The 27,331-nt window shown below is 42.8% G+C and overlaps 1 protein-coding gene across 1 annotated transcript in view; it reads left to right on the top strand.

Annotated features, from left to right (window-relative positions):
• The window catches only part of CYYR1 (cysteine and tyrosine rich 1), a 265,183-nt gene that overhangs the window by 219,927 nt on the left and 17,925 nt on the right, over positions 1 to 27,331 (top strand). The gene's annotated exons all lie outside the window — the stretch shown is intronic.

Raw genomic sequence — 27,331 nt, 5'->3', positions numbered from 1 at the left:
CTCGGCACTGTCCTGTTTTTCATCATGTTAGACCACCCAGCAACACGCCACTTTGATTCTCCCTTAGTCCGCTGATAGCTCAAAGCCTGTGCTGTTCTCCAATAGACCTCACTGCTGCTCAATCTTATAATGTGTGTAGGAAATCTAGCTTGCCTCCTCTGATCCAGGGTTTCAGATCTCAACAGGTAGCACTACAGATCATCCAAAGCATTTGGGATCCAATGTTCATACATAAACTTCCACATCTAGAGCTGATTTCCCTGGCCACATTGGGTGGAACTGATATGTTGGCGTGTAGGTGTATCAAATATGGGATGCCTTTTTTAGGGCTTGAGGTTTGACAGGACAGCTGTCAAACAGACCTCCTAACACTATACATAGTGGGCTTTGGGTCTGTCCCTTTCAATCACTGGAGCTGCCAAACATATCTTGTGCCAGTCAAGTGACTTACTCATCTCTCAACTAATGCTATTGGGTGTTTCTATCCACCTCCTCTACAGGGCTTTCTTTTAACTGCATGAGGGACTGCTTTACAACTATCTCTGTCCGCTCCCTCCCTTCCATGTGTCATGCTCTAATGTGCTAGTGATTCTTAATGGTTACATTAACCTCAGACATACTTCTGTTACCAATGCTGGTTTATTATGAGAACGACAGTAGAACCAGATGTCTCCTGCACCTTGGAATCAAAGTGATATACATGCTGCTAGGTTGCCTTGTGCTTTCAAAACTGCTAGTTTCTCCAACTTGGGTCTTACCTTCACCAATGGTATTTTAAAAGGTAGACGATTTCCAACTCCTGGTGCAGATAACCTCACATTATAAGAAGGGTATACTCAGAATTTTAGCAGATTAGAGTTACTTCTGATAAGCAGTGCCCAACCTTAACACTACAAGAAAGTAATGAAGATAAAATGATTCATTGAGGTTATCAATTTGTGTTTCTGGTCCAGTCACAGTTTTCAAGTGAAGGTTTTGGACTAACATACCTATTAAGATAACTAGTAAAGTCCCTTCACTTTGAGCCACCCTGATTTTACCCAATCCAATCTGTGTATGATAATTACGTTCATCATATACTTTCGAAATAATCTATGAAAGTTTTTTGTCATTTGCCAGAAATAAATTAACCCCTCCTCCATATTCAGCTTCAGAAGATGTATTGACTATAATAACTGAAACAGATATTCTTTTACATAATTATTCTTTTACTATCTAACATTGCATCACTTGCTAAAAGTATATCTTGGTCTTCTTCAAATGAAAAGCTAAAATATCCTTTTTAAAATTATTTAGGTAACCTGCTCAATAATCTTCAAACACTTAATTCACTCACAAGGTGATATTCAGTTCTCCCAAGCTAAGGTAATAATTACAGCAGTAGTACAATCATACCTTATGAAGAGAAGAATTAAATACATTTTTCATAATAGCTTCGATATAATATTACATGATATAATCACAAAGAAAATTGATTAAATTAATGTTTGTTACAAATATGTATCTAAAATAAAACATAAACGATTTTTCAAACATATATATCTTCAACAAAACGTAATCAGAGGTTTCAGCCACTGTATGGTGTTAAAACATAGGTGCATAGACCAAATGCATATTTCAAACATTCATACTGAATATATTATATAGATAGCAATCAAAATATTGAAAATGTAATTGTTTAAAAAAAATATTTATTAATAATGTATTTAAAAAAAATGTTTACCTTTCTTTACATCTTTGCCATTTTTCTTTCCTTGTTTATATGTTGTCTGTTTGTTCAAAATGATGCCACATGAAATGTTTGAAGTACAGCTGATTTAACTTGAAGCAGCAACAATATATTGTTTTAAGTCTCAATAAATGTTTCCGCAATCTGCTGTCTTCTTTTAATTGATACCTAATTCAAGAATTTGTAAATAATTGGGTTACTGGTTAAGGGGGGGTGAAAGCCTACTCAAGCAGCAACTACTATCCTTGTCAGGGTGAAGTCACAAGCCAACCCCAAATTAACCTTTACTCAACCCTCAGGTAGCTTGACACAGAGCAGTCCGGCTTAACTTAAAGGCAACGTGTAAAGTATTTATGCAGCACTTCAAACAGGAAAAAAGTGAATTCACAACATAAGAAAAATCCCACACCAAATTAGAAAAATATAGTATTTTTTTTATAAATGAATCAAGACTGAAACAACAAAAATCCAATCACAAGAATCGGAGATATGCAATTTTAAAAATATAAGAGAAAATAGCACCAATAAGCACAAAGCGTCAACTGTGGATTTCTGGTCGCGCTAGACCAGGACAAAGTCACAAGTGCAGGCCAACCGCGATGGAGAGCAGGCCGGCGACAGGGACCCAGTTTGGCCCGCTGAACAAGAGCACCTTAAATCCTGTTTGTAGAGTCTCCTATTGAGTATGCGTTGTGGAGCTGAGGTGATGTGAGGTCTGGGTCAGAGATGCGTCGGTTCTGAGGTGTTGCATGGCTGCGAAGTGAGGTCCCACATCGTTGTTGAGGAGGCCATCAACGAGAGGCTTACAATGCAAAGTCCTGCGCAGAGGATTTGTCGCGCAGTGCTTCCAATGTGGAGTCCTGAATTGTTATTGAGGCTGCCATAGATGTGAAGCTTGTTATGCAAGGGCTTGTGTCGGGTATGCATCATGCAGCAGCAGTCCTCCTGAGACTGCGAAAGCGATGCAAAGTACTTGCACCGGAAGGTCCACGCAGCAGAGGCGATGCGTCAGTTCTGCTCCGGGTTTTGCCATGCAGCAGAGGAGATGCATCTGTTCTGCTGGGTCCACAGACGGGCTGGCAGAGCACCTTCAGGCCCACTTCCAACAGTCCAGGACTGAGGTGGCACCACTTGGTGGGGTAGGTCTCACGAATGGCAGAGTGCAGGTGCTGGGTTCAAGGTCGTTGGAAGCCTGCTATGCTCTGAGGCTTCGGATCAGGAAGCCAGCCAACTATCCCTTAGTCACTCTGGGGTCCTGGGTTTAGATATGCAGGTCCAGTCCTTCTCCCCCAGGTAAGAGGGCAGTGGCTCAGCAGAGCAAGGCAGCAGTCCTTCAGAACATAAGTCCAGCAGAGTGGCAGTGCTTTTAGCAGCACAGCAGTCCTTCTTCCTGGTAGAGTACTCGGGTCCAGAAGTGTACTGAAGACTTGGGTCTAAGGGCCCAATATATATACCTGGTGTCCACTTTGAAGCAGAGGAAGCTTCTAGAGGTGTCCCCTCCTCCCTGTTCTGGCCCCCGCTTGTCTGGGGTCTCGATACACTAGTGACAAATCCTTTATGAGAGTGCTCAGGCAGAGCATTTGTGATGTGCAAGTGTGGTAGGTGACCGCTCTGCCCCCTCATTATTTCAGAGTGGCCCATCCTGCCAACACCTATCTTTGCGTTGTCTCACTGTCTGGAAGCAACACAAGATGAACTGCCAGTTACACCTCGTCACCAGGATCACGTAGGACAGGAAAATGCCAACTTTCTAAAAGTGCTTTAAAGGATCAGCGGTACCTAAACTAGATATACAACAGTTTAAACTGGGAAAACAATCATGCCCATACACATTGTCGGATAGACTAATTCAAATCACATTTATTAAATAAATCATTTAGGTAATTAGGTAGGTGGAAAAACAAACAACCAAAAATTAAATAAGCGAAGAGACTCAGGCACTAATATGTGACCTAAATTGAGATGTTAGTCACAATTGCAACTAAAGCAGAACGTCTGCCCCTGTGTTCATTACTCTGTACAATATGATAGGGTCAGTGCACAATAGTCAATGTTGTTTCGATCCTTAAAAAATATTAGGATTATCATCAGGACCTTTACAAATTATACCCTAGAACTAATAATGGCGGGTCTCTATGCATTTTATTCTTTTTACATAATTTTTAGATGGTTTTTGGCACTTGAATTAATATTCAGTTATTTCCTCTTACCATTGCGTACTAGTTCTCGGGCATGTTTTTTTTGGTGCTGTTTTGTATAGCGTGAACCTGACCCAAAGGTATCGGAGAGCTTCACATGAGCACGAGTTCCATTACAGATGGACACATTCATTTTATTTTTTAGGCAGAGGAGTAGTGCGCAGGCACTCTGTCCACCGCTGTCTGCTGGTTGAGGCGCGCAGTCTCAGAAGGAATCTCCTGAGTAGTGCTTCCCTGCTCAGGCACTCGTCATGGGACATATCGCCATTTAGTGTATTAGGGCTGGGTGGGAGTGCTAGCATATTTGGTGCCCACCTTGCATAGTCCAGTTCAATCCAGCTCTGGGAGCTGTTGTCTCCCGCTCTGGCACGGAACTGGACAAAGGACATGGGAGTATCCTCCCCACTGTCCGACCCCCTCCCCTGGGAGGGAACCTTGAATCGTCCCAACCCTTAAGAACTTATCTGTGGGTGGGTCCCTAGATTCATTGTGGGACAAGATTCATATCAAGATACCACTTCATCTACGACCATCTGGGCAGTCTGGACTTTGCTGAACCTTGCTCTGGGCTCCGAGACTGGTCTCGTCGTCCTGCAAGTCTGCTGCAATTTCTGTGTCCGTGATCCATACAGGAACCTTCCAAGGTCTGTGAACATCCAAGACACCTGATGGAATCTCCCTTGAATGAAGGAGTCACTTCCCTGCATCTGCAGGTACTGCAACAAAGATGACCGGTCTGGTGATCCTGGGCTCTCACGGACTCCGAACGGCTCAACAACATAGGTGGTGGTTCTTCACATCCCTCAAGGCCTGCCCTGTCCTCTCACCAAGTTTGTGGCTAGTATCCCTCGTCGTAGTCGCAGGAACCGAACACCTGTGCACCGCGTTGACTTGTTGTTGCAAAGGCTAGTTGGCTTCCTTCCTCCAAGATCTTTGGGCTCTGAGTAGCCCCAACCTCAAGCATCTCCTGTGACCAAGATCTTCATCCTCACCATGTCACTTGCACCATGGGCCTGCACCTTTGGTGAGCTGCTCGAGGTCTTCTCACGACTCCAGTGCCTCCGGCCTGTGGGTCCTCTTGAGGGTCTTCTTTGATTTCAGTGGGCTCTCCTGATTGCTCAGGGCCTGCTCTGACTCCCCTGCTTGTGGCGAGTCACCTGTACCTTGCTGGTCCCAACAGTTCACCTTTTTCGCTTTTCACGTTGGTGGCAGTTGCCAAGGCCTGTTAGTGCTCCCAACGAACACGACCCCTCAGATCTCGACATCCGACATCGGACAGTTTGTGAACAGCTCCTAGTCTTCCACATTGTCACCTGGTCCTCACAGATGCAGCTCCAAGGTCACTGTCCGCTGTCGTGCAACAACCAACATCGGTGGGCATTCGTCTTCCATGCCTCCTGGCCACTCCTGAGTGGCATAGACTCAGTCCCCTCTGCTTGCAGGTACTTCTCATCCTGAATCCACCTTTGGGTTCCCCTGGAAACTTTCACCTCCTCCAGCAACTGCATCTTCCTGAAATCCTCCATTGAGTTTGACGGCTGTTTCTGATGCTACTTCACACCTATGCACCCGGCTTCCCTGCTGTAGGTATCCTGGTTTCTAGGGTATCTAAGGGTGGGATAGCTCTCCAACCTTCTGTCTTCCACGGGGTCTCTTCAGGGTCCACTGGGAAGGGTCCTTCTTCTCTGAAATTTCAACTGCAACGTACCCATTGACTTCATTTGAGCACGTGGTCGTGTCCCCACTCTGCACATGGCCTCCGTGGGGTTCCTGAGTACTTACCTCATGTGGTTCCTAGGGTCCCCAGCGCTTCTACGTCTTTTGGGTAAAGTCTTGACTTGGGTTGTGGTCCACATACCACTATTTTAGTATATGGTTTGGTCACCCCCTGTTGACCACTGTGTATTTGTGCTACTTACATTTTGTCTCTGCAAAGTATTTTGTGCATTGTGTATATCTCTGAGCAGGAGATATTTAAATGTGTTAGTGTCTTAAAATATATACATTTTTTTTATAAATAAACTGTGTGGTTCTTTTGCACTTAATCTATACCTATAAGAGTATGCTCTGGTAAAACAAGCTGCTTTACACTCCTTCTGGACTAAGCCTGAAGGCTACTATCCACAGCTACCACTTAGAGAGCTTTCAAAGGTTGTTTAAAACCACTAAAATCACCATAAGGGTTGGATTGGGATATTTTAAAAACAGAAAACACACTGGCAGCTGCCCTGAGTAACTATCCTAATATTACATACAGGAAAGGGAACTCCCTGAGTGAAAGGCTTTGTGTCAATGAGATAACTGAAGGCAAACCAGGTATTAACTCCATACAGGGCTTCTATACATGCATGGCGTGCCAGGCATGCAAGTATAGCGTTAATGTGAAGACCATATTCTCCCCTGTTACTGAATCTTTCAAAATCATAGACAAACATTTGACATGTCAATCAAATGTATGTGTTTATGTACTAACCTGTCCTTGTCAGAAATCATATGTGGGCAGCATGATGTTTCCAGCTAAGAAGCGCATCCTGGAACACATGCAAGCTATCCAAAATAAGGATAAACAATACCTGTTGGCTCGTCATTTTGATGAATTACATAGGAGCAATAGAGATTTGCTCCGATTTTGTGTTATAGATCGTATTCCTCAGACAGTCAGTGGTGGAGACAGAATTCGCAAATTGCGACAGCTGGAGTCTAGATACATGTTAGAGCTGGATGCTAAAATACCACGGGGTTTGAACTCAGATGAAGAGCTGGTCTCCTTTTTAGTTGATTAAACATATTGTCTCATGTAACTGGGATGGTGGCATTCCAACCAGGAGATTATACATTCTATGAATTGCTTCTGACAGAACATGTTTTTAACTGTTATAGAGCACTTTAGGTTCACACAGCACTTTAACTTTTTACCTTGGACTTTTAGAAGTTTGTAATATTTATGTGTTTGTTTCATCTAGGTTGTCAGAGATATACTCCCTTAAAAATGAATCTCAACGATTGAACTGGGGTCATCAGATATGTTGATTTTAGTATATCGTTTAATGAACATTGGCACGCTTTTAATGGTTATCAACATGTGAGATGTTTGGAGCTGAATAGAAGATAATCTGTGAGATATTTAACATCACTCCCTTTTATAAGGTCTTAGGACTATGTGGCATGCCCACTTGGGCTTAATTATTCATTTGCTCCTCCATCAGTGTAATGACTTTGTCCACTTTCATATCTGGGGTTTCTCCTTTCAACCAGTATATGATAATATTATTGGTGATTGTAGCACGTGTACCCTTTAATTGATGGGTAAAGCAGTAATCTTATCATTTTTTAATGAATGGTCTATAGATTGATGAAATTAACAGAGAAATGTATAAAAATAAAAGAAAATATAAGACAGTAGACACATTAAGCACTGGGCAGGGATTTTAATGCTAAGCTGGGTTTGAATCCCACTGGGCCCGATTCACAAAGGTAAACTGAGATGAAAGTCTAACTTTACGACTTTCGGTATTCACAAAGGGCATTTACAAGTAGTCAGGTTAGACTTTTGTCTTAGTTTACCTAAAGTTTTGGTCTCAGTTAGACCTAAGACCAAAATTTAAGTTAAACTGAGACAAAAGTCTAACGTTACTACTCGTAAATGCCCTTTGTGAATACCAAAAGTTGTAAAGTTAGGCTTTCGTCTCAGTTTACCTTTGTGAATCGGGCCCACTGTTCTTAACCCTTTCTGGCCAATGACTCTTTCTCTTGCCACACGGCATTCAATCTCAGGAAAAGGAATTTATACAATGCCCTGGGGCATGCGGGTTTGTGCAATGTGATAGATATGGGGGAAAATAGTTTGGGCTAAAAAACCTACTTTATAGGCATGGGCAAGAGGTCAATCATTATGTGCTCATTTCCAGGACCTTTGTAGATATTGTCACCCTGGGGAAGGTGCATGAAATCTGCCATAGTGACCACAATCCGATTGAGGTCAGGGTGGTATTACCTGTTAGTTCTACTTATGTTGCCACCCCTGGTCTTCCAGGTATATGCACAAAAGATAAGGGCCTTAGGGTCAAGTGGCGCAATGTGCCAATTCTTACTCTCTTAAAAGCCCTAGTTGGCTCAAACTTTGCCTTATTACGGGCCTTTGTTAACTATTGAGGTATTTCCTATCTCTGTTTTAGATGCCTTCAATTGACTGAATGCCTCCATGAGATCTATCATGCTGGAATTGCCAGTCCCATGCAGGACCACCCAAACTGGTTGGGTTGACAAAGAGTGTTGGGCGGCGAACAAGCACCTGAGTGAGTCCCTCACTGCTAGGCCCCATAATCAGTAAAATATCATGGTGGCTAGAGCAGCCTACAAGAAAGCCATCCGGGAAAGAAAACAAACCCTAAATGAGGCAACATGGAACGCTTAGTATCTACCTGCAAAGTTGGGGATGCCAGGGGTTTTTGGGTAATAGTCATTGGGAAGCAGCTTTGTGCTGCTGTGCCTGATGACATAGGTTCAACCATTACCTCTGACCAACGCGTGGTGCACTACAAAAAATTCTATGCACTTGGAAGTGCTGAGCCACTGGTCAAGTCAGCAGAGTCCCAACTATTTCCATTGGGGGTCAGTTTTAACCTTGACGAAGTGAGATCAGCGATTTTAGCCAGTCCCTACCAATGGACCTTCATAAGGCCACTGACCGATTTTCTCAGAGTCCTCCACACTGATTTGAATTCCTCAGTTAGGTATGGCATGGGAGGGCAGCGTCCAGATTCCTTTAGCCTCCCTCGGGGTGTCCGGAAAGGCTGTCTTAGTTCCCATTTTTTTTTTATTATACATCATAGGCCTGAATTCCTTTTTACCAGCAAATGGTAGAGCCCTGCCCAAAGTGAAATCCGTACTTATACTCTCCCTGTTATTTGCTGACGATGCATTATTGCTGTCTTGCACGGTTTATAATCTTAAATTACTTGTTGATCTTTTTGTCAAGTTTATGAAAGATCTAGAATTGGAAACCAACATTTCAAAAACACACTATATAGCTTGTGGTAAGCAGTCTTCAATAAGCAGACCCATTACCATCAAAGGGAAGGTGATCTCTAGGGTGGCTGCCTTTCCATATTTGGGGGATATCTTTGACCAACAGAATAACTGGATGCCCTACCTTGCTAATAGCTGTACGAGATTTATCCAAGCATGTGGAGCTTCCTTTAGGTTTGCGTCTACAGTGGGTGGTAAACCTATCCTACTCTTGCTGCAAGTCTATAGACTGAAATATCTCCATGTGTTGCTATATGGAGCTGCTATTTAGGGGTACTGAAATTGTACTAATGACCAGCACAATGAGAACCGATTTTGCAGGAAAATGCTAGGTCTGGGACTTATTAGTTCTACTCTCGTTGTTCATGATGATCTGAGTCTTGATTATGTGGAAGACCATGCAAGACTTGCTCGAGGTGACTCCTATAGTGTGAGACATTAGGTTACTGGTTGACAGTGGTATGAGCCCTGGTAAAGCAGCAACCACAATCCTGGGCTGGTTAAAAGGCACAAGCAAACTGTAAATTAACCTGGGCTCAACCCACTGGTAGCTTGGCACAGAGCAGTCAGGCTTAACTTAGAAGCAACGTGTACACAATTTGTGCAACATTTCAAATAGTACATTAGTGAAAACACCACACAAAAATATCCCACACCAGGTTAGAAAAATAGAGTAACATTTTAATAAATAAAACAAGACCAAAACGACAAAAATCCAATTAGTAGTACTGGAGATATTGCATTTCAAAGTTTTAGAGAAATTACTACCAAAAGGCATAAAACTTCAACTGTGGTTATCTGGATGTACCAGACTGGGACAAAGTCACAAGTTCAGGCTGATCGTAATGGAGTGCGGGCCAGTTACATAGACCCAGTTAGGCCCACTGAAAAAAGTACCATAAATACTGGTTTGTTGAGCGTTTCATTTATCTGCATCACACAGCCAAAACAATGCATTGGTTCCAATATGCTGTTGAAAGGTAAAAAATGTATTGTGTTAGCCTCTACTCCTCTTCCATTTTGCCTAACAGCCCCCATTTTTGTGTTTCTGCGGGGACTTTCGTAAAGTCAGAAGTTACATGTTTGCTGGAAAGCTGGTTGTACTGATAATACTTGCGTGCCACAGTAAGAAGTCCTGCCCTACCGAAGAGCCAAAGTGCACAGATGTCTAATCTGTTAGCCCACCAACGCCTGTAACCTACCTTGCCTATCTACAAAGATGATTTGGGTTTGGTTTTATCAGGATTCAACAGTTCAGTATGTGTGCATTATGTAAAAATGCCAAAAGGGGTTGTGTAAGGATTATGTGATAATGACAAAGGGGTTTTAGTGCTTGTCTTACTGTACCAAAAGTTTATAAAAGATAGGTTTGAAACCATGCTTATCAGTTCCCTCTCAGGCACTTGTAGTGTCTGTATGATGGACTCCTCTCATGAGATGTAATAAACTTGTGTTTTGTTCCACTCCAGTGTCGATCCTCATTTTGTGAACCCGTAGACAAAGGGTGGCCCTGCACCAGTGAGACAGATAAGCTATCTCACTTCTACAATTGGGGCCTGGCAACGTGGTGCCCCATTTAAGGACACAGCTGGACCAGAAGTACGTCATTTCGACAGGACAGAAACACTAAGGGGCGCCCCTCAGACTGAAACTTGCTCTTGCGGCAAAGGTTATTTTCAGCTTCTCAACCCGACCTTCGTGGCTGCTGTGTGTCTCAACTGGGGCTCTTCGGTTTGCATTTTGGAGGTGATCTATTGATCCGAGGATCGGCAGGTGGGAGTTGGAGTACTGCGATCAGGTAGGATCTAATTGGTTGTCTTTTTTGGGGTTTTGTGTTAATAAAAAGGCCTTTGCAAACGTCTTTGACAGGTAATGTGAGAATTTTTTCTCATCTTTTGATTTTGGTATAAGAGTCTCTTAACACTATTGTTAAGAAGTATTTGGTAAACATGCATGTTTTCAGCACTCTTCGTGCAGTATGTTGTTGGTGCAACACAAATAGAATTTTGGAAGAAAGACAGCCAGCGCTTCTAGAAGGCACTGAATTATGAAATGTACATCAAATACGGTATTTTTTCCATACTGTTTAGCACATTGTGGAACAAATATACGAAGGCAGATGCCAGTTTACAGTGGCCACTTAAATGGTACCTTTGATTTAAATAAACTGCAATATTTAGAAGAGCAGCTCTTTAAGAGAAAAAGTAGGCAGAGTATGTTTGATGCCGTAGGGTTATGGAGAAAACAAATTAAACAAAAACAGATTAAAGAAGGAAAGAATAGGAAGAAATTTGAAGAACAGATTATTTTACAAAAATGTAAAGAATTACAATTAAAAGCACAAGAAGAGAGTGTAGAAAGTGATATGAGAAGGGTTAGACTTTAAATGCAAAAAGTATATATGGCCAGGGTGCTCCCTGGTTGCCTGATGGCCGTGGCAGCAACTGCCATTTCAATCAGACAATCAGCAGGACTTGTATTGGATCATAAATTTACGGTTTTTGTTCCCCATTCAGTTGATGTATTATTGAATCAAACTGAGACACAATATTTGACGAGTGCTCGTCTTATCGGGTACAAACTCACTTTGTTAGCACCACACATTACACTTAAACGCTGCCTGACCTTGAATCCAGCTACTTTGTTGCCATTGCCATCTGAACAGCTTATTGATATACATAACTGTATATTTACCACTGAAGAACAAACAAAGGGTCGAGTGGACCTGACTGACATGCCCCTGCCTGATGCTCAAGGTGAATTGTATGTAGATGGATCTTGTTTTAAGCTACCTGATGGCACCACAACTGCAGCTTATGCTATTACTACACTGCATACAATTGTGGAGACAGCATTTAGAGTTAGTTCAAAATTTGCTGACTGTATTAACACTACCAAAGCAAGTGGCTATTATCAAGTGTAGTGCGCACCAGAAAGTATTGGATCATGGTAATTATCAGATTCCTGATGAGGATGTACATTTTAAAATGGCCCAACAAGAGACAGCTATAGCAGAAATGACAGTAGAAAAATTACATTATGATTTGAAAGAAATAAACACAGAAGTAAGGGAGTTCACAGAGAAAGATGTCCGATTAATAAAACATGCAGAACATGTCTTATTCAAATTAGAACCAGATGACGTGTTCAAGAACACCATCAGTTGCAGAAATTTTGCTAATAATTGGAGATAAACTCAGTAAAGGATTTTTGACGGAATTGATTGGAAGTTTATGTAACTTTATGATCACAGGTTCACAGAAACTAAATGAAAAGAACAGAATAATTGCAGGAGAGTAGAAGTATAACTTTTCTAGGTTGTCTTATGGTACTGAATCCAGCCAATATATTTTTTCACATTCCATGTGCTGAAGAATGGCTTACTGTTATTGTTTTTTGTCAAGTTCATGTCACAGTGCTATTGCATGAGAATAGTCAGGCATACTGTCAAAAAGAAGATGAATGATGTGTATCGGGGAGGGGTGTGCGAACCCCCTATTGTTCCTTCCCTTGACGAACAATTGATGATCTGAAACCAATTACATGTTGACACTGTTGTAAAGTACAATAGCACGATACGCAATACCACCGCTTGTAAATGACACGGTACCCTGTAATGTGAAAATGATTACTCGTATGACATGACCTTTTTTGATGTTCAATAAAAAGAATTATAAAAAAAAAAGAAGATGAATGTCTGGGACACATAATTAGAAAAGGAGCTAGAAAGGTGTCACCAGAGAGAGTGGAAATAATTCGCCAGATGAATCCACCTCAAATTCAGAAAGAAGTTAGGATGTTTTTTGGAAATGGTTGGCTGCTGTAGTGAGTGGTTATCAAACCTTTCCCTAGCAGCTAAGCCTTTACTGAGGCTGACACACAAGGATGTGTCTGATACGCTTCCATTGGATAACAATTGCACAAAAGCATTCCTAGAGTTGAAAGAGAAAAAGTGTTGCGCCCCGGCACTAGGAGTGCAAGTTTATTTAAATGAAAATACACCAATTTGCAGTGAGAGGGAGGGCTGTACTCTCTCAGTGCTTGTTCAGAAACATAAATGTGTTCAAAGGTCTGTGACGTATTTCCGAATGACCCTTGACCCCAACGTCACAGAAATGCCCAGCTATGGTAAATGTCAGTCACAAAAAGAGTGAGAAAATAATGCCTTCCTTTGTAAAGTTGTTTTGTGATAATACTGTGACCAAGAAATGTCTAAATTCAAATGTATTGAGCTTACAGCCAACAAATGAAATTGTTTGTGATGAAACTGAATATGAATGTCTAGGTGTCATGAATCTATGTGTAAAGCCAAGGTTAGACTTTAAGGATGAACGTCTGATTGAGCCCAACAATGTTCATTTTGTAGATTGCCCAGGTTTGAAATGACAATGACAGATTAGGAGCAGCACACGCTTTGCTCCCTATATATTATGTTGTCAAAGCTTCACTGCTTTCAGTAGTTACATCAGCCCAAAATTCGAAATTGATTGCCCATACCATAACATGCAGTAGAACTGCTCAAATGGGAGTCATTATTGTCATGGGAGGGACAAATGCTAATTCGGTTGTACAATATTGTGTCCTGTTAGCATATACATTCAATGGAATTTTCACGGGTGAATATGAAAAGTATACTGTTTATTTAATGCTGATGTTAAGGACTTAAAGAGGAACAAGAAATGTTTTAGTAGCAGAACAACAAGGTTGTATCAGAACAGAATATGAGAAAAATTACAACTGTATAGTAGCAAATGTGTTATTGCAAAAACTGATGACCAGGTATAGATTGCCAGTTTCTCTGAAATAAGATCATAATGAGGTCTCAAAGATGATGTGTGCAGAACCACAAATTGGACTAAGATTGGATTGTAGCTGTCTGCCTGAAGTTTGAAGCACAATAAAGCCACAGAAAGACAGCACAGAGTTACACTTTGCAGAAGACTGTTTCAGCATCACTGAAGTGGCTTGAATATGTACATGCAAATGCACTTGTGAAAATCACTGATGAAAAGACTAGCCATTGCTGTGAAGGTCTGGCTGATGTGGAGCGTGCAGTTTCTCACCAGATTGCAGCAGCTACACAAGATCTGCATAATGGTAGGTGCCAAAACTTTGATCTGAGTGATGTTGTGAAATGGAAAGGCCTGTTCCAAATGATCCTGGCAAAGTCTGTTGTGAAATGTGGTGGCCTTCCAAATTGGGTGTATGCCTCTTACACCCTATGGTCCTGTGTCCCCCTGAATAAACAGTTCCTCTTCAAGAAAAGATGCTAGCAGAGGTCAAAAGCCAACCGAAGAGGGTCAGTCAAGCTGTAAGGGAACACACACAGTCTGAAGCAGCACTAAAGCAAACTGCACTGGAAAAGCAAAAAGTGAAAACTGACTCAGATGAAAGCTGTGTCAAAGAGGTGAATGAGTCAGGTGCCGCCTCTGAAGGAAAAATGAGTGCTGTGGACCTACAAGCGGAGGAAGAAAAAAGCTAGCTGAAAGGGTATCCAAAATGTCTGCAGTGGTCCCTTGAAAAATCATTTGCACCCATCGCTGAAATGTCTGAAACTGATCAAAGTGAAAATAAAAGTGAAAAGCTTGGATTGAAAACGTGCAAAGGATTGATGGTGCTCTGTCAGAGTTTCTCAGCACCGGAGTGGTCAAATTGCATGAGAAAAACACAGAATGCCACATTGAATGAACTGTGTAATACATAGTCTGAACTGTATGAGTCACCCTGATGGCAAGCTGATGACAAAGAGTCAAGAAATGCTGAAATAAATAACTGAGAACTGTCAAGAGCTGGAGAGAAAATAATCTTTGAATGGAAAGAAGATTATTTGTGGTGCAGAAAACTGCTGATACTATCCCTGTGTACATTACTTTGCTCTGCCCAGGGTTGGAAATAGAATCTGAATTTTCCACCAATTGGCCCAGAAATATTTCTTGAAAAAAAACCAATCTATTTAACGATCCTTCAAACTGTAGGGGATGAACTTGTGGACGATCTTTCTTGAATACTTGCTATATTGACTTTCTTTTTCATTACTATGGTTTTATTGAACTGCAAGTCTTCAATGATTTTTTTTTTTAGCTTGGACTTTGAGGTGAAAATGCTGTTTGATTATTTCAAATGTTTGCTTTCTTTCTAAAATTCCCCATTGACTGATATATGCATTGGACATAAACTATAGACATTTTTGAAAAAGAACATTTTTGTGCAGCGTTTTTAAGAGACAATACAGTTAAAGACATTGTTGATTTTTGGATGCCAAAAATGGAGGAAGAACACCCGGATATTCAACACCCTGCGTCGAGAGAGACTAAACCTAAATGGACATCAATTTAGTTGGCAGCAAGTTTATCTAGTGTTATGAGTATTTGTGTAATAGCTTGGTTCCTACATGTGAAACTTCCTATGCATACACTTGTATGCCCAACACCTATGATGGAGTGCCATGTGGTTTTGAAAATTGTAGGGGTGCATCATAATCACGTATAGTCCGCACCTACATATGTATCTTATGTTGTATTAACAGATGATCATTAGAGGGGTAAATGTAAAAATAAAACGTGAATGTAATGTTAGAAATGTAATTTGTGTTAGTCGAAAGAGTTCATGACTTTTAAAATGTAAGTGCCTAGAGTGAAGTGCATAGTAAATCAATTTGTGTGCAAGGTAATGCATTAGATTTAAACGTGCACAATATTAAAGTCTGCACGTGTAGGATTGATTACTTATATATTGAATGTAATGAAATATAGTGCTTACCGATGCAATGTTTATTAATGTGTGTAGTTTTGATGTATATAGGCCTAATTGAATGTCTCGGTTTCCCTATGAGAAGACCTACTTGCATTTCTTATGTTAGCTGAATTGTGCAGGCCGAAATGTATTTCCTTGGGAAGGCTCTCATTTAGAAAGTCCGCAAGAATGATGTGCGTGCAAGGATTTTAGTTTCTCAAGCTTCTGTTGCAGGTGCAAGGACATCGTCCTCGTTAGCAAAGACTAACCTTTTGTTTTAGGAGTTAGGTATGGAGGAGAGTTGCTACAAGTGTCTCCAGGAATGCCGATAATGGGGAGCCAATACTTTCGGTGCTGAGGGAGCCTGGGACTCAAGGACATTTAGACCGTTATTGGACAGCGTACAGGTTCCAGTGGAAAATCACCTCCAGGAGGTGTCCAGCCACAAGAGGTGGAACAAAGGCGTGACTTCCTTGTTGTGCATTTTGTATTTGGGACAGTGCCCCGAGGGAAGAGTTGGGAGGTGAGACAGTGAGGCGTTAGAGGGCAGGAGTAAAGGATCGATACAGAGGGAGAAGACATAGAATGATGCTGTAGCTTTGGCTACTGACCCCTTCAACGTGAGTGTACTTCTGAGGAAGTCTTCACGAGCTGACACCTTTTTCTGATCCTGCCTTGGGAAATGCTGAGTAGGGATGTCACTTTAGTGGTAGAGTAGGGACAGACTAATCAATTTTTTCGTAGGTATCCATGAAGACTGATTTAGATATTGGAGCAGTTATCTTTTGCTTGATAATTGTAGAGTTCATTATTCTTTTTATGTTTCATCAAGTTAGGTTGCTGCGTAGATTAAACTTTGTATTAGTTCCCATGTATCTTCTTAACCTCGTCATGAGGTGCTTGTATGTTCAGTTATTTTTGGCTTTGTAATAAACCCCCTAAAACTTAAATCGGAGTTAGTAATTCTTTAGAATGGTAGTTATTTGGTTATCTGTCTTGTTTTGATGGAATGATTTCTCCCCTTTACACTTCACAGCCAGTAAAAAGGTCCAGTCGGCCGAGGATTCATAAGAGTGATAAGAGATGATAAGATAAGAATCCGGCGTTATCAGTTGGTAGCAGAGGATGGTGCATTATTATTTTACTCTTTCACTGTTAGATGAGAAACATATTTTTTTTTATCAGAACAATTAATGTATTCAAATGTTGCATTATACGCATAGTATTGCTAATATTTTTGATTGTTGGGTTTGTGGATTGTTGCCTGCACACCAGGAAAAAGGGGGAATGCCTCTCATACCACTCCCATTCTCCCACAATGGCTCTTGCACGGCTTGGTTTGGAGTTTTATGGGCAGCACATGTTAGTAAGATTTTTACCTTTGATATAGGAGGCCTTAATAAAGAGCTAAACATAGCATGCTATCCAGATGATGATGGTAACCCACAGGCAAAAGGATCAGATTTAGAAGTGGAGGAATATGGTGGTCATTGTGATTATATCACTAAGTATGTTAGTTCTCTTTTATGCTTTCTGTACTCATGAAGTGTTATGTATCTGGAATATATATTTTTTATTATTTAATTAGACAAAATGTGTTTAGTAGAGTCTAAAAGGAGGGACTGTTGAACGGTAAAAAATGTATTGAATCGAATCGAAAAACTTTATTCGAGAATTTCTCATAAAAGCAATACATACAATAATTGTTAATATCATACAACATTTAAAAATTTTTTTAAAAAACAATCAGTTTATAGAAAAAAAGAAATGTGAATAGTTACAGTAAATTAGCACAAACCCAGTGCCACATTCATCTAGGCGGTAGACTCCTAAGCAATGGTGCTTTGTCTAATAGACCATGCCCAACCCAAGAATTTAGCAGTTGCAACAGTCATTTGGAGACAGGAACTAGAGGAGATAATTCTCATAGCTACGGAACCCTTGGAAATGCTTAAGTTTCTGCAGGCCGGTGCTAGCCAAATGCGCCGGGGGGCAGAATAGGCCTTACAGGAAAACAAGAAATGCCCAATAGACTCCTTTATTATTCCACAAGCGGGACAGGAAAAATCAGTGGACCCCCTCCACCTCCCGGTTAAAGACCTTAAGGGGAGGGCGCCTATCCTCAGTTGGAAGAAAAGTTTCCTGTCCCTTGGGTTAGTTATAGTGTCCCAAAATAATTCTAGTAAAGGGACGGACTTGACCTCCAAAAAACGGCCAGACATAGAGCCTGTATCAGATTTTCTCCATGCCTGTTCGAACACATAGGCCGAATACAATTCCTTAATTACATGCTTACTAGGGAAGACAGCTTCATGTGGGGTTTCCCATAGCATCTTTAACCCAAGCGTACATAACAGTACTCTAAGTTTGGTCAACCATTGGATCTTGTGATAGACATCAGCCTTAATCACTGCTGCGAAGCCCTCAGCATAATGCTTAAGTTCTGGTGTGGTCCAGAGCCGCCTCCAATACAAGATCGGACGTAATCTTGCCAAATCCCCTACTGCCTCCCTTCCCAGATCATATCTCATAGGGATCAGAGGTGTACTTTTAGGGAGACCGACTAATGACCTAAAAAACGTATTCTGTTAAGTTAGCCTCTACTCCTCTTCCATTTTTCTAACAGCCCCCATTTGTGTGTTTCTGCAGGGACTTTCGTAAAGTCAGAAGTTACATGTTTGCTGGAAAGCTGGTTGTACTGATAATACTTGCGTGCCACAGTAAGAAGTCCTGCCCTGCCGAAGAGTCAAAGTGCACAGATGTCTAATCTGTTAGCCCACCAACGCCTGTAACTTCACTTGCCTATCTAAAAAGATGACGTGGGTAGGGGTTTATCAGGATTCAACAGTTCAGTATGTGCGCATTATGTAAAAATGCCAAAAGGGGTTGTGTAAGCATTATGTGAGAATGACAAAGGGGTGTTAGTGCTTGTCTAACTGTACCAAAAATGTATAAAAGATAGGTTTGAAACCATGCTTATCAGTTCCCTCTCAGGCAATTGTAATGTCTGTATGATAGGCTCCTCTCATGAGATGTAATAAACTTGTGTTTTGTTCCACTCCAGTGTCGATCCTCATTTTGTGAACCCGTAGACAAAGGGTGGCACTGCACCAGTGAGACAGATAAGATATCTCACTTCTACAATGTGGCAAATTTGCTAAGCGATGGCCTGCTTCGTCGTCGAGGATCTCTTCGGTGGGGCTTGCAATGCTAAGTTCGGCATCGATGATGTGGTGTGCAGTCGGGGTGATGCATCGGTTCCGAGGAGCTGTGAGGCTGCGAAGAGGAGTGCAAAATCGTCGTCAAGGCTGCCGTCCACGAGGGATGCAAGGGCCTGCACAGAGGATGCGTTGCACAGGGGTGGTTCTGAAGGCGTTGCGGGTTGCGGTGGAGATGCAGGTCTTTGAGACTGGTCCAATCCATGCAGCAGCAGAGATGCATTGGTTCTCCTTGGGGTTGCTCTTCGCAGCAGAGAAGCATCATCTGCACTAAGTCCACAGATGCTGGTAAAGCGCCTTCAGCCCACTTCCAAGAGTCCAGTGCTGGAGTGGCACTTTTTGGCAGGTAGACTTACAGATGGCAGAGTCCTGGTGCAGATGCAAGATTGTTGGAAGCCTGTTCTGTCTCTGAGGCTTCAGGTCAAGAGGTCAGCCAACTAGCCCTTGGAGTCACTCTGGGTTAAAGAAATGCAGAGGGTCCAGTTCTCAACTAGGCAAGAGGGCATCAGGCAGCTGCTCAGCACAGCAGGTGTCTAGCAGAATGGAAGCCCTTCAGCGGCACAGCAGTCCTTCTTCCTGGCAAAGTATCCACAGGTCCAGAAGCGTACTGAAGTGGTGGTGTCTGAGATTTGGTACTTATACCCAGTTATGCCTTGGAAGTGAGGGAGACTTTAAAAAAAAAAAGTAAAGTACACAGAGGTCCTTTGCTCCAGACTAGCTACGGGGGGGGGGGGGGGTATGCAGCCCTTGTTTGGGGACAGGACACAGCATATTCAGGTGTGAGTGGAGGCTGTGCCCAGCTCCTCCCTCCCATTCTGCCCAGGTTGGTCCATCAAGCCATAACTAAACCCCCGTTGTGTGTGGCTGTCTAGAGGGAGTGCACAAGCCCAGCTGTCACCCATCCCAGACGTGTACCTGGATTCATACAACACAGAAGTAGCCTCTGCATGTCACATTTCTCACAGGGGAAAGCCCTCCATTTTGATTCATTAGACGTTTTCCAAGCAGGGACATCCTGGGGCTAGGATTCTAAACTTAATTGTGAATAACATGTGAGAGATCTATCTAAGTACAAGGAAAGGACATCCCTCATCATATGTGAAATAATCCTCCGTTGCACATCAAACCAATGTAAAAAAAAGAATTCATCGTTCAACCTCTATTTCACACCATCACTGTCAACCAGACAGAAGCGGTAGTTCTGTCTATAAGCACAGGTGGGAAATTAATGATTTTTCTATGAATTCTGACAACAAATCCGCATTATATGCAGTAATGAGGCCAGTGGGTGATACTGTATTTAGTGCACTTGGCGATGCAATGAAGGGCTCGCTTATTTAATTCACATGCTCCTAGTTGCTAGCCCAGGCAGCTGTAAACAAAATGGTATTTTCTGGCAATTATACTGAAGTGTCAGAAAGAGCGGGTTGATTATTGGTCACGTGTTAAGAATGATTGCACTGCAGATGCACAGAAAACTCCTACTAACATTCCTCGAATACAGCTGTAAATGAGGCGACCAACACACATTTCAATGCGGGGCTATCCTCTAGCAATAAATTAAATAAAGAGAACAACATGTTGGCTAAGCTCATCAAAATTCAGACAATGCGATTTGAAATTTTAATTTGGCTTCGACTTTCACCCCCAATTCATCGGTCGAAATATCGCAGTCAACACCAGTAGTGACGTATAAAGTGGTAGCATTTAAGAGGCCAAATGATCAATTTTTGTTAATAATTTGTCTGAAGATGTAGAGAAAGAATTCTTCCTGGCTTGAAGGATTCGTTTTGGGGAATGCAGATTAAAATGATTGCTCCAGCTGTGCTTCTGTGTGGGTGGCAATTTAGGAAAGTAATATCGTACCAGCGCGTGAGCGCGCGGACACATCTAACAGCGTAGCAAAACTGCCACTCACCGCCCCGCAGCAACAACAAGCGGCCATTGATTTATGGCTAAAGGAAATAGATGCGCCCGGGGTTTGTCTGCAGGTAATAATTAACAGTTCCGGGAGAAAAATCACAAATGGGTTTCTGTGTTCTTAGGAGCAGAGCAGCTAAGTGACTGACTGAGCTGTGTACGCGTTTCAGACCTGTTTGAGGACGGCTCCTTTCTCCAATCGAAGGAAAAGATGTGCCCTAGCGGCTAGAGCTGGGTACCCAGATTCGAATCTTCCTCGGCTCAGCATCATAAGAATGTGGGGCAAATCGCCTAACCCTGCCGTGCATACGAAAATAAAGTGAAGATTTTAACTTCAAGTTTACAATATCTACGTCAAAAAATAGTGCCATAAAAGCATTGGGGCTTATTTACAAGCCTTTTGCGTCACTTTTAAGGAAAAGTGACCTAAGGGTGGCGCAAGGGTCTTGTAAATAAGCCCGCTTCTGTTAACACTTTTGCAGCTGCAAGCAGACAGAATCAATGAAATTGCGGGTAGAAGAATCATAAAGACGCTTTTACATGCTGCACAGTACAATGATATTACATTGGTTTTTTTTCTATTTAAAGTGTGTGCACTTAACAGGTATTTTTTCTCCGAAAAACGGGAGAGTGAACTATTTGTAGCCAGCTCCTTTCGGTTACGATACCGCTCTTCTCACCTCTGCTCAGTTACAAGCGTCTTCCTCACTCCCACCACTTCACGTGCGCGCACTGTTCACAACCCAAACGAGATGTCACCTTTGCACGACGTGAGATGTCGCGGCGGGTTGACACCTCCGCTAGGCAGTGGGTCTCAAGTGGCGCGTACGATAGAATGTCAAATGTGCTATGCGCTCACTTGACGGCTTAAGGCGGCAGGCAGGTGAAGAGCTGAAACAGAACAGGATCCCGGAAGTGGGAGGGGGGGGGACATGACAGAAAGTCACAGGGAGGGTGCAGTGGGGGCACATGTCAGAGGAGCACAGGGTTCAAAGGGCGACTCCATTCCATAGAATAGCCACGAGGAAACCTGTGAAGTGGAAAAATAACACTCGTGGGAATCTCCCGAGAAACACAGCCTGTCAATATTACTTAATTAATGGTGTTTTTAATTTGTCCCATTCCTGTCAATATTGTTTCATTAATGGTGTTTTTTTATTTGTCCCATTGCGCATAATCCATTTGGGAAAGTTTAGCGTAATATTCGTTTCTGGAAGGAAGAGAAAACAAGCATAGGCAAAGGCAAATAGTCTGACTTTGGCTGCCAGTCTTTCGACATTGCCAGTGCTCGTTTTCCTTGGCACTGAAGGGAATTACTTTGTGTGTGGATGTGCGTCTTGCCATCACTGACTGTAAAACAACATATCTATGACTGAAGGCAGCTGCCTGAAAGCCCACACAAGTATTAAAAAAATGTTTTATTTAGTAAGATCACAAGTTCTTGCCTAATGCCTGACCTAACAAGCATTTGCAATGCAATAGGTCTCACATTTCCAAGAGTTTCATAAATGCGACACCTATTGCAAAGCAAATGCTTTTTTTTGTAAAAGCGCCTCATGCTGCGCTATCACTTTAATGACAGCCACGCCCTTATCCTTAGACTCGACTCGTTTAAGTAAAGGGGCAAGGCCACCATTAAAGTGTAAAACAAGCAAATATATATAATATTGTGCTCCCCCCAGAGGGTGAGGATTTGGTTCAGCGGTCAGAGCTACCGACTCAGGAGCTGGGGACCAGTTATCTTAACATCAAATCACTTAATCTATCTACTAATGTAAATTAGAAAAAAACAGAGGGTTGTCAGATGAGGGGGGGAAGGGAAATTAAAAGAAAAAAATAAACAGACCTCGGGGAGGTGGTTGGGGCAGTAAGGGGTGAAGGGGTGGAGCTGTAGCCAAGGAGCAAGTGAGCAGCTGTTGTTGCAGGAAAGCTGTCATGCCTGCAGTAGGAGAAACTCATTAAAGAAAATCGTGCTTACAGACTAAATAAGGCATACTGTGTAACAACAGAGGTAAAAGGGCCAGTCCTCATGGGAGGCTACAAATGAAGACAAAGTGGTACTAAGGAGGGACTAACAAGCCTATTAATGAATCAGAAGCCAGCGCTTACGAAGGACAATGACACAAGCCAATGAAAAATCTGGGCGGAGAGTGGGTGGGGCTTCAAGTCCATACTCGAATACAGCATGCCTCGCAGAGCAGCGCATGCACTGCCCAGGCTCGACCTAAAAATTAGCACTTCTCTGCCATTGGAGCTGACTGACAGTGATGCCACAGCACAGACTGGGTTGAACATAGGGCTTGAAAGCCACAAACTGCAAGGTAGCTTTCAGTGTATGCAGACAATGATTTCTGAATTAGCTTTGATACAATATAATATTTCTACTATCGAATATCATCCTAAACTTCAACTCCTATTGGAGCCTTGCGAATGGTCTGTCTATGGGGATTTACTTGTGAATGGCACTTCTGTGGCAAGCTTGGTTGTCACAACGCGAGTGTCACAGTCCATTTTCTTCTCCACCTGTAAATAAGGGAAGCGATTCACAAAGCTTATTTAGTTTTTTAAATTATTTTTTTATTTACTGTATTTGTATCAAATGGACCGAAACTCAAGGCCAACAGATCTGTTCAAATATAACGAAAATCAATACAGCATAACATAGCTTAAGGCAGTGGTCTTTAAACTTTTGAATGCCGACTGCCTCACTCACAGTGAAGAGAAGAAAAATCAAAAGTTTTCACAATTATTCTATTAAACTGGCAATGTTTAAAATGTCTAAACTTATTTAAACTTTGCAGTTAAGTTCTGTTACCGTTTTAAAAATGTAATCATAAACATGATTACCAAACATACTATTCTGGTCAGACGGGCGTTACTAAGGTGTAAAAGAATCCACAGTGTGATTATTAGTAATAGGGGTGGGGGTTTTGTAAAATATTTGGAGTGCCTTCCCTTTTAACACCATCTCCCAGCCCGGATATAAATGACAAAAGATGTTTGCGATGGCCCATTACAGAGCACAGACAAGGATGAATATTTGGCGTGGTAAGCTTTCCACTCACCATCTCGGATACCATGCCCCCTCGGACACACCCCTTGTCTCATCGATTGCCTCCCCAAATATTGCCATGAACTTGGTTAGGTGCACTAGTGACTGCTGCTGGGATATTGAGTGATCTGCGGGTTACAAGTTCTAAATTTGGCAAGGTTAACTCCTCCTCCTGGGTTGGTACCATTAAAGTGGGTAATAGTGAAGAGTATTGTGAAGTGCAATAGTGTCTGATGAGATAGGAGCAAGAGTATTATGCCAGGAATGTACAAAACATTACATAACCGTTCAGGTGTGATAGAGGGCCATTAATAAAAGACTGAATGAAGAGAGTCAAATCTAACAATAAATAATTTAGGACCTCATTTTGTCAGGAATGTCGGCTGTGCAACTCACTTGCCTAAACCACGAAAGCTACTTACAGTTGGCATATTTGGCCTGCTCTGCTCAGTGGCATCTTCATTCCTTAGATGCACAGCAGCCCCAAGCAGTCTTTCTTTGTGGCCGTGTCTCCGTCGTGAGACATTTTTGGGGCACACACCAGCATTTCTAAGCTTTGCTACTCACTTTTTCCATCATATATAATGGAGTGACAGTTGGAACTTGATATGCCGCAATTTCACCTTGTTCGCTTGTTGCTTGCGTGCAGCCCTGCTATTGTTGGATATTTTCTTCTGAAAATTTCCAGTTTATCCATGCTTGTTATCCTGCATTCTAGGAAAGTTTTTCTGGTCTGCAGTTTATCTTCATCCTACGATTATTCTACTTTCCTGGTTGTTACCTGGCTTTCTTTTCAGTCTGGATTTGGCACAGCTCCCATCCCACCATACATGCCATTCCCTTACCTCAGCTTGGGTTTCAAGTAGTGGAGCCCTACTGGATCTGCCATTGGAAATCCTTGAACCAGCAACCTATCCACTACAGTGCTGCCAGGTAACAGTGGCAGTAGCCACACATTATGTAAGACGGTGTTACAGCCACTGATTTTTCCTGTAAGGCATGGCGGATCCAGAATGGGACAGCAAACCATATCATAGATGTCACATCAGTGCTATTGATTTTTTAGTTTTTTTTTGCACAAACTCCATCTTTGAAAGTGAGTTGGAGAATAAAAAACAGACTGCATTCCGTCCATCATTTGTTACTTTTGCCTTTGTCACCCTAAGTGGGAAGGGTATGCCCAGATGTGGGCCCCCTGTTCACTGCGCAACTGGATTCAAGCTAGCCTAGCTGATAAGGGGTGATGCCCTGAAACTGGTGCCAAGATGCTTGTTTCTAGTTGTTAGAAATGGGGTAGCGTGGTGCGGAGCGGGTAGGCCAAACTCGGAGGCATTGTGTAAACCATCTGCGCAGCACACTCACAGGCGACACACCGGACACACTACAAAAGAGACTCCACACCAGATTAGGTGAAAAAACAGCATATGTATTATGCAGAACACGTCATAAGGCAATCACAGTTGTAACAGTACTGTGCTTACTGGCACCAGGTAGACATTTACAGGGGGACTATTCACAAGGCAGGGCCAATCGGGCCGCTGCCAGAACCATCACCAGCGCAATTAGAATAAATGGAAGCATCAGTAATAAACGTAAAGCAGGCAGTACCTCCTGGCAGGATCATGCACTTAGCCACAGTGCAAATAGCCTTAGGCCTACACATAGAGGATCATCACATTAGCATGCAAACACTAGGATAAAGCATGAGCAACACCTTCAGGCTAATCCCATTACCGTTGGCATTGCTTTATACCATCAGCAATACATGTATACCATGCAGTAGTTATTGACAAGGCCATGCACTGAGCAACCTTACGATAAGCATAAATCACTTTAGGCATTTATCAGGGTAGGCCTAAGCATGGAGTATAAACATCACTAGCCTGAAAACATTAACAGCATGAAGGCATTAGGCCTAAACATAAAACCAGCCATGTAGGCATTAGGGAAAAAACATTATCATGAATCAATGCATTAGTCATAGACATAAGCGTCATCACATTAGAAGGAGGCATGAATCCCATGACATGAGGCATCCATGGGGCATCTCCATAGGCGTAAAAACACATTATGCAGAACACCAACAATATAAGCCTTGGGGGGAAAAAGGGCATCAGGCATCAACCTTAGGTTTTGAAACACATTACGCATAGCATTAGCCTGCAGCCACCTTATGCAGTAAAACAGATGAGGCATAAATGCAATATCATTAGTGTAAAGACACGTTAGGCATACATCATGGCATTAGGCATCATCAAATACAATAGGCACCAATCCTGGGGTATAAACACCTTAGGCATGAATCTTTACAGGTACATTAGGCATCATTAGGGCATTTCTCATTAGCATAAGAGCATGAACATCATGGCAGGATTACACTGCGCGTAGAAATGCATTAGGCCTCAAGTCAGAAGGGCGAACCTCATACATGCACACACGTTGCAAAGATTGTCACCACTCCCTGGAAGTAGCTGTCTCTCAGGTGGGCAGTATAGATAAAGTGCTCTCCTCATGCAGTTGTAAAGTTGCAGCGCTAAATCCAGGAATGCAGGACTAAGAGTTCTGGGGGCTGGAAAACAGTTGTAGCACTTCACGAGGCGCTAGACAGCAAGCAGAGCACAGTCAATGTGAATATAGCTCTCTGGCAGCACAGCGCTGCAGGACCCACGCACCTTCTCCTGGGCAGGGACTGGAGGCAGCGAGGCGAGGCGCTAGATGGCTCACAGTCCCCGGGTCCCACCCGAGTGAGTAGCATCCACACTCCTCACCTCCTTGGAGTGCAGGCAACCAGAAGATAGCGCTCATGAGGCGCGAGGCAGCAGGAAAGTTCTTAAGGGCTTGGATAGTGCTGCAGCCCTCACACGGCGCTAGGCAGCAGGAAGAGCCCAGTCACTCCAAATATAGTTCCCACGACGTGCTAGGGGAACATGCAGGGGGACTCCCTCACCAGACGTCCGCTGCAGGATCCATGCTCCTCCTCTCATTGGGGATGGAGATATAGCGCTATGACAGCACCGTGCTGCAGGCGTCAGCTCCTCCTCTGGCAATCAGGAAAGTAGTGCCTCCCAGGCGCTAGGGAGCTGGCGAGGATACAGAGTCCCACACAAGGAAGTAGTGCCCACACTCCTCACCTCCTGGGAATACAGGCAGTCAAAGTATAGCGCTCACGAGGCGCTAGGGCAGCAGAGCAGGCAGGCCAGGCTGGGCAAGATCAGCAGACAGTGGGCACTCATCAGTACAGGACAGCAGCTCCTAGAAGCAGTCATCTCCCATAAAGTGGCACTCCTTCTGACATAGCAGTCTTCTCTCCAACAAAGTCTCTCACTGGCCCTGTGGACAGCAGAGGGGTACAGATGGGCTCAGGGGCCAGCACACGGGCCAGCACACAGGCCCTTGCGGCGGTACCTCCTGGCAGAGTGTCCCCTCTCAATCAAGTCCACGTTCAGCCTGAGCA

This window comes from Triturus cristatus, chromosome 8 (assembly GCF_964204655.1).
Source record: "Triturus cristatus chromosome 8, aTriCri1.1, whole genome shotgun sequence".
In the NCBI taxonomy this organism is placed as follows: domain Eukaryota; kingdom Metazoa; phylum Chordata; class Amphibia; order Caudata; family Salamandridae; genus Triturus; species Triturus cristatus.
The sequence above is the reverse complement of the archived record's forward strand: the minus strand, read 5'-3'. Positions and strand labels throughout refer to the sequence as shown.